Raw genomic sequence first — 7,500 nt, 5'->3', positions numbered from 1 at the left:
GTACGAGACCATGCGATCAGCTTAAAGTTATTCAGAGTCACCAAATTGTACGATGACGAGCGAACCCGCCACCTATTGGTTTTGATCTAATAAAAGCGCTCCTTCCGTTCCCGGTCGGAGCTCTATTTGCATGTATTAGCTCTAGAATTACCACAGTTATCCAAGTAAATGTGGGTACGATCTAAGGAACCATAACTGATTTAATGAGCCTTTCGCGGTTTCACCTTAATTTGGCTTGTACTGAGACATGCATGGCTTAATCTTTGAGACAAGCATATGACTACTGGCAGGATCAACCAGGGAACTGCGTGCTTATACGATCGGTCCACGAGATTGCCGGTATGGCCAAACCCGTTCGCCTCTCGTCATGTGGCACTAGCCATGTCGATTGACTTCGACTAGCGCCGCACATCAGTAAGTGCAAGTCCTCGACGAAACGACGTAACAGCCCCCAGTCAGCATGAGACTCAAGCTATATATACATCATCATCATCTCGGACAAAACACCGATCAAAAATGAGAAAGTTTCTAGAAACAATCCCTCGCCAAGGCGTCCATATATAATACGAACCCCCGGCTATCAACTAATTTCTTATACACATTCCATCTCGACCCTTCGCTATACATGTGAATATAACGACACGGTGATTCGAGATTCAACAATATTTGTCGCTCGGAACGAATTGAGTGGTTGCAAATTTTTTGTGAACATAACCCGCAACGGGCAGAGGATCACGATTTTAAGGTTGGTCGCTTAAAGGCCATTCGACTACAAAGAGACGAAGCGGACCGCGACCTCGCTGCATGAGGTTGACGAAAGCGACCCAAGATGCGAAAGCCGAAACCAACACACCTTGCCAGTACCCAAACGCCGAGGTCGGATTCGGGTCTACCACTTACCAACTGAATATCATCCTAAAAAGAACTCCAAACAGTCTAGGACAGGACCCATTCTCCACCCCTTCTATATATGTCAGGAGAACCCCGGATTCCCCTCCAGACACGATTTAGCAAACTTTTCCCGATCGATCCGACCCACCGAGGCCGTTTCGACCGTTCGCCGCGCCTACTAGAGCTGATTTCTTCGGACTCCGATCAGAAAATCCGCCGATGCATGTCGTTAACACCTAGTCCGCCTCGTCCGATCGATCGAGGCCGTTTCGACCGTTCGCCGCGCCTACTAGAGCTGATTTCTTCGGACTCCGATCAGAAAATCCGCCGATGCATGTCGTTAACACCTAGTCCGCCTCGTCCGATCGATCTAGGCCGTCTCGAACCACCCATCGCGCATCGAAAGTCGCATCTCTCGAACTCCGATCCGGAAATCGGCCGATGCATCACGTTAACTATTTCTTATATATCTAATATAATATACATGGAGACGGTAAGAATTCTTTTAATCGAAGATATACATATACTTCTCATCAATATCCAAAAGCTTATCGAAAAATAAATTACTCAACTTTTACGTGAAGAATCGTTCACCCAAACCTTATCCCCTATATATGTCAGGAGAACCCAAGGTTCCCCTCCAGACACGATTTAGCAAACTTTTCCCGATCGATCCGACCCACCGAGGCCGTCTCGACCGTCCGCTGCGCCTACTAGGGCCGATTTCTTCGGACTCCGATCAGAAAATATACCGATGCATGTCGTTAACACCTAGTCCGCCTCGTCCGATCTATCTAAACAGTCTCGACGCACCCAACACTCTTTCAAAGTCGGATTACTCGGACTCAATCTGAAAATGGACCGATGCATGACGTCAACACTTAGCCCGCCTCGTCTGATCTATCTAAGCCATCTCGACCCACCCAACACGCCTTCCAAGTCGGATCACTCGGACTTCGATCTGAAAATCTCCGGACTCATTTTTATGAATATCCCCAGTCAGTAAGAACGTTATTTCGCCAATATATACCAACAATAAACCATATTCCAATAGCTGAACCAAAAATATAATTCCCGATCCAAACGTTCTGCATCGCCCAACGCGACCACCTTCCCTATATATGTCAGGAGAGCACAGGGTTCCCCTCCAGACAACACTTACGCTCTATCCCCGACTCTCGGTCGATCGATAGGCCAGGTCAGCGGTGTCTGTTTCGGCCGAAGCTCGGACTTTGGTCAAAATGTTCCGATACAAAATTTGAACCAAGATAGATACAGATATGATTCCTTCTTAAATATACGTTGATTATCGAACAGAATATGGTAAATATTTTGCGATGACCGAGGATTTCATGAATTTTTTTTTTTTTTCGAAAAAATTTTCTATTATCGGAATTTCCTCAAATTTCATTTGGTTGCCTCCTAATGCTTATTAAAAATGATAACCAACAATCAGAATCATTATTTATCATTTATTTCAATTTTTATAATGAAAAACGTTCACGTCCTTTCGCGCCTCTCGATCGTCGTTTACGTGATGCATCGGTCAGCCCTAGTTTACGTGGTGCATCGGTAAGATCGAGTTCACGTTCTGCATCGGTCTGCCCGAGTTTACGTGGTGCATCGGTAAGATCGAGATTACGTGGTGCATCGGTAAGATCGAGTTCACGTTCTGCATCGGTCTGCCTGAGTTTACGTGGTGCATCGGTATGATCGAGTTTACGTTCTGCATCGGTGTGATCTAGTTTACGTTGTGCATCGGTAAGATCGAGATTACGTGAAGCATCGGTATGATCGAGTTTACGTTCTGCATCGGTCTGGACTCTGAGATATATTTTCGACGTGAAAATGTTCCGATACAACTTTTGAACCAGGATAGTTAGAGAGATGATTTTTTCTGGGATGTACGTTGATTGGGGAATGGATTGTGGAAAATAACTTGCCATGACCGAGGTGTTCTCGAATTTTTTTTTTTTTTCGAAAAATATTTTCTGATTTTGGATTTCACTCAAATTTGATTTCGTTGCCTTCTAATGTGTTCTAAAAGAGTAAATCAGTAATCAGAATCGAAAAATATTTTTCGGATTTTTTTTTTTTTTGAAAAAAAATTTTCTGATTTTGGAATTTCCTCAAATTTGATTTGGTTGCCTTCTAATGTGTTTTTAAAGCGTAAATCAGTAATCAGAATCAATATTCATTGTCGACTTTAATTTTTATAAGGAAAAATGTTCACGTCCTTAAACGCCTCCCCATCATTAGCCCGAGTCCAAGTCGATGTCAGTCCCGAGCGGACGGTGTCAGATACTACCTATCGCCCCGGTCTGGACTTGGCGAGGTATTTCGACGTGAAATGTTCCGATACAACTTTTGAACCAGGATAGTTAGAGAGATGATTTCTTCTATGTTGTACGTTGATTGTGGAATGGATTGTGGGAAATAACTTGCCATGACCCAGGTGTTCTTGAATTTTTTTTTTTTTCGAAAAAAATTTTCTGATCTTGAAATTTCCTCAAATCTGATTGCGTTGCCTTCTAATGTGTACTAAAAGAGTAAATCAGTAATCAGAATCAATATTCATTGTCGACTTTAATTTTTATAAGGAAAAATGTTCACGTCCTTAAACGCCTCTCCATCGTTACCCCGACTCCAAGACGATGTTAGACCGGAGCGGACGGTGTCAAATGCGACCGATCTCCCCGGTCTGGACTTAGCGAGATATTCCGACGTGAAATGTTCCGATACAAAAATTTAACTGTGATAGTTAGAGAGATGGTTCCTTTTGTGATGTACGTTGATTGTGTAATAGAATATGGAAATAAACTTGAGATGACCGAGGTCTTCTGGGATTTTTTTTTTTTTTCGAAAATATTTTTCGATTTCGGAAATCCCTCAAATTTCATTGAGATATGTCCTAATGTGTTCTTAAAACTTAAATCAACAATCAGAATTAATATCCAAAAGTTATTTCATTTTTTATAAGGAAAAACGTTCACGTCCTTTCCGCTCCCAAAAAGTGAGATATCATAGAAAATATCGCTATATTTGTTGTTTACGGCCATACCACGCTGAAATTGCCAGTTCTCGTCAGAACACTGAAGCCAAGCAGCGTCGGGCGCGGTTTAGTACTTGGATGGGTGACCGCTTGGGAACACCGCGTGCTGTAAGCTTTTTTTTTACGTTCTGCATCGGTCTGCCGAGATAACGTGGTGCATCGGTATGATCGAGTTTACGTTCTGCATCGGTAAGATCGAGATTACGTGATGCATCGGTAAGATTGAGATTACGTGGTGCATCGGTAAGATCGAGTTTACGTGGTGCATCGGTAAGATCCAATTCACGTTCTGCATCGGTAAGATCCAGTTCACGTGGTGCATCGGTAAGATCGAGATTACGTGGTGCATCGGTAAGATCGAGTTTACGTGGTGCATCGGTAAGATCCAATTCACGTTCTGCATCGGTAAGATCCAGTTCACGTGGTGCATCGGTAAGATTGAGATTACGTGGTGCATCGGTAAGATCGAGTTTACGTGGTGCATCGGTAAGATCCAATTCACGTTCTGCATCGGTAAGATCCAGTTCACGTGGTGCATCGGTAAGATTGAGATTACGTGGTGCATCGGTAAGATCGAGTTTACGTGGTGCATCGGTAAGATCCAATTCACGTTCTGCATCGGTAAGATCCAGTTCACGTGGTGCATCGGTAAGATCGAGATTACGTGGTGCATCGGTAAGATCGAGTTTACGTGGTGCATCGGTAAGATCCAATTCACGTTCTGCATCGGTAAGATCCAGTTCACGTGGTGCATCGGTAAGATTGAGATTACGTGGTGCATCGGTAAGATCCAGTTCACGTGGTGCATCGGTAAGATGGAGATTACGTGGTGCATCGGTAAGATCGAGATTACGTGGTGCATCGGTAAGATCTACTTTACGTTCTGCATCGGTCTGCCCTTGTTTACGTGGTGCATCGGTAAGATCGAGATTACGTGAAGCATCGGTATGATCGAGTTTACGTTCTGCATCGGTCTGCCCGATATTACGTGGTGCATCGGTCTGCCCTAGTTTACGTGGTGCATCGGTTTGGACTTAGAGATATATTTTCGACGTGAAAATGTTCCGATACAACTTTTGAACCAGGATAGTTAGAGAGATGATTTTTTCTGGGATGTACGTGGATCGGGGAATGGATTGTGGGAAATAACTTGCCATGACCGAGGTGTCCTCGAATTTTTTTTTTTTTCGAAAAAAATTTTCTGATTGTGGAATTTTCTCAAATTTGATTTGGTTGCCTCCTAATGTGTTCTAAAAGAGTAAATCAGTAATCGGAATCGAAAAATATTTTTCGGATTTTTTTTTTTTTCGAAAAAAATTTTCTGATCGTGGAATTTCCTCAAATTCGATTTGGTTGCCTTCTAATGTGTTTTTTAAAGCGTAAATCAGTAATCAGAATCAATATTCATTGTCGACTTTAATTTTTATAAGGAAAAATGTTCACGTCCTTAAACGCCTCCCCATCATCAGCCCGAGTCCAAGTCGATGTCAGTCCCGAGCGGACGGTGTCAGATACTACCTATCGCCGAGGTCTGGACTTGGCGAGATATTACGACGTGAAATGTTCCGATACAACTTTGAACCAGGATAGTTAGAGAGATGATTTCTTCTATGTTGTACGTTGATTGTGGAATGAAATACGGAAAATAACTCGCCATGACCGAGGTGATTACGATTTTTTTTTTTTTCGAAAAAAATTTTCTGATCGTGGAATTTTCTCAAATTTGATTTGGTTGCCTCCTTATATGTTCTAGTAGCGATAATCACAATCAGAATCAAAATCCATGGTCGGGTTTGATTTTTATAAGGAAAAATGTTCACGTCCTTTTTTACAACCCCGACTCATTGACGATGTTAGAACCGAGCCGGCGGTGTCAGATACGACCGATCGCCCCGGTCCCGATCGTCATTTACGTTGTGCATCGGTCTGCCCGAGATTACGTGGTGCATCGGTATGATCGAGTTTACGTGGTGCATCGGTAAGATCCAATTCACGTTCTGCATCGGTAAGATCCAATTCACGTTCTGCATCGGTAGATCCAGTTCACGTGGTGCATCGGTAAGATGGAGATTACGTGGTGCATCGGTAAGATCGAGATTACGTGGTGCATCGGTAAGATCTACTTTACGTTCTGCATCGGTCTGCCCTTGTTTACGTGGTGCATCGGTAAGATCGAGATTACGTGAAGCATCGGTATGATCGAGTTTACGTTCTGCATCGGTCTGCCCGATATTACGTGGTGCATCGGTCTGCCCTAGTTTACGTGGTGCATCGGTTTGGACTTAGAGATATATTTTCGACGTGAAAATGTTCCGATACAACTTTTGAACCAGGATAGTTAGAGAGATGATTTTTTCTGGGATGTACGTGGATCGGGGAATGGATTGTGGGAAATAACTTGCCATGACCGAGGTGTCCTCGAATTTTTTTTTTTTTCGAAAAAAATTTTCTGATTGTGGAATTTTCTCAAATTTGATTTGGTTGCCTCCTAATGTGTTCTAAAAGAGTAAATCAGTAATCGGAATCGAAAAATATTTTTCGGATTTTTTTTTTTTCGAAAAAAATTTTCTGATCGTGGAATTTCCTCAAATTCGATTTGGTTGCCTTCTAATGTGTTTTTAAAGCGTAAATCAGTAATCAGAATCAATATTCATTGTCGACTTTAATTTTTATAAGGAAAAATGTTCACGTCCTTAAACGCCTCCCCATCATCAGCCCGAGTCCAAGTCGATGTCAGTCCCGAGCGGACGGTGTCAGATACTACCTATCGCCGAGGTCTGGACTTGGCGAGATATTACGACGTGAAATGTTCCGATACAACTTTTGAACCAGGATAGTTAGAGAGATGATTTCTTCTATGTTGTACGTTGATTGTGGAATGAAATACGGAAAATAACTCGCCATGACCGAGGTGATTACGATTTTTTTTTTTTTTCGAAAAAAATTTTTCTGATCGTGGAATTTTCTCAAAATTTGATTTGGTTGCCTCCTTATATGTTCTAGTAGCGATAATCAACAATCAGAATCAAAATCCATGGTCGGGTTTGATTTTTATAAGGAAAAATGTTCACGTCCTTTTTTACAACCCCGACTCATTGACGATGTTAGAACCGAGCCGGCGGTGTCAGATACGACCGATCGCCCCGGTCCCGATCGTCATTTACGTTGTGCATCGGTCTGCCCGAGATTACGTGGTGCATCGGTCTGGACTTAGAGATATATTTTCGACGTGAAAATGTTCCGATACAACTTTTGAACTAGGATAGTTAGAGAGATGATTTTTTCTGGGATGTACGTTGATTGGGGAATGGATTGTGGGAAATAACTTGCCATGACCGAGGTGTTCTCGAATTTTTTTTTTTTTTTTCGAAAAAAATTTTCTGATTGTGGAATTTTCTCAAATTTGATTTGGTTGCCTCCTAATGTGTTCTAATAGCGATAATCAACAATCAGAATCAAAATCCATGGTCGGGTTTGATTTTTATAAGGAATAATGTTCACGTCCTTTTTCGCCTATGTTCTTTTTCGACGTGAAAAGTTCCGATACAACTTTTGAA

At 42.3% G+C, this 7,500-nt stretch overlaps 2 non-coding genes across 2 annotated transcripts in view; one reads left to right on the top strand and one right to left on the bottom strand.

Moving 5' to 3' along the window:
• The window catches only part of LOC123687690, a 1,906-nt gene extending 1,603 nt beyond the window's left edge, over positions 1–303 (bottom strand). The window contains exon 1 of the ribosomal RNA XR_006749402.1: positions 1–303. This exon is cut by the window's left edge and continues 1,603 nt beyond it. This is a non-coding gene — a ribosomal RNA (small subunit ribosomal RNA).
• A 3,635-nt stretch (positions 304–3,938) lies between these two features.
• On the top strand, positions 3,939–4,058 carry LOC123688459. Its single transcript, XR_006749980.1, has one exon. It is a non-coding gene; the product is annotated as a 5S ribosomal RNA (ribosomal RNA).
• Positions 4,059–7,500: the final 3,442 nt, after the last annotated feature.

This window comes from Harmonia axyridis, chromosome X (assembly GCF_914767665.1).
Source record: "Harmonia axyridis chromosome X, icHarAxyr1.1, whole genome shotgun sequence".
NCBI classification, from domain to species: Eukaryota; Metazoa; Arthropoda; class Insecta; order Coleoptera; family Coccinellidae; genus Harmonia; species Harmonia axyridis.
Note: the sequence above shows the minus strand (reverse complement) of the source record. Positions and strands in the feature narration are given on the sequence as shown.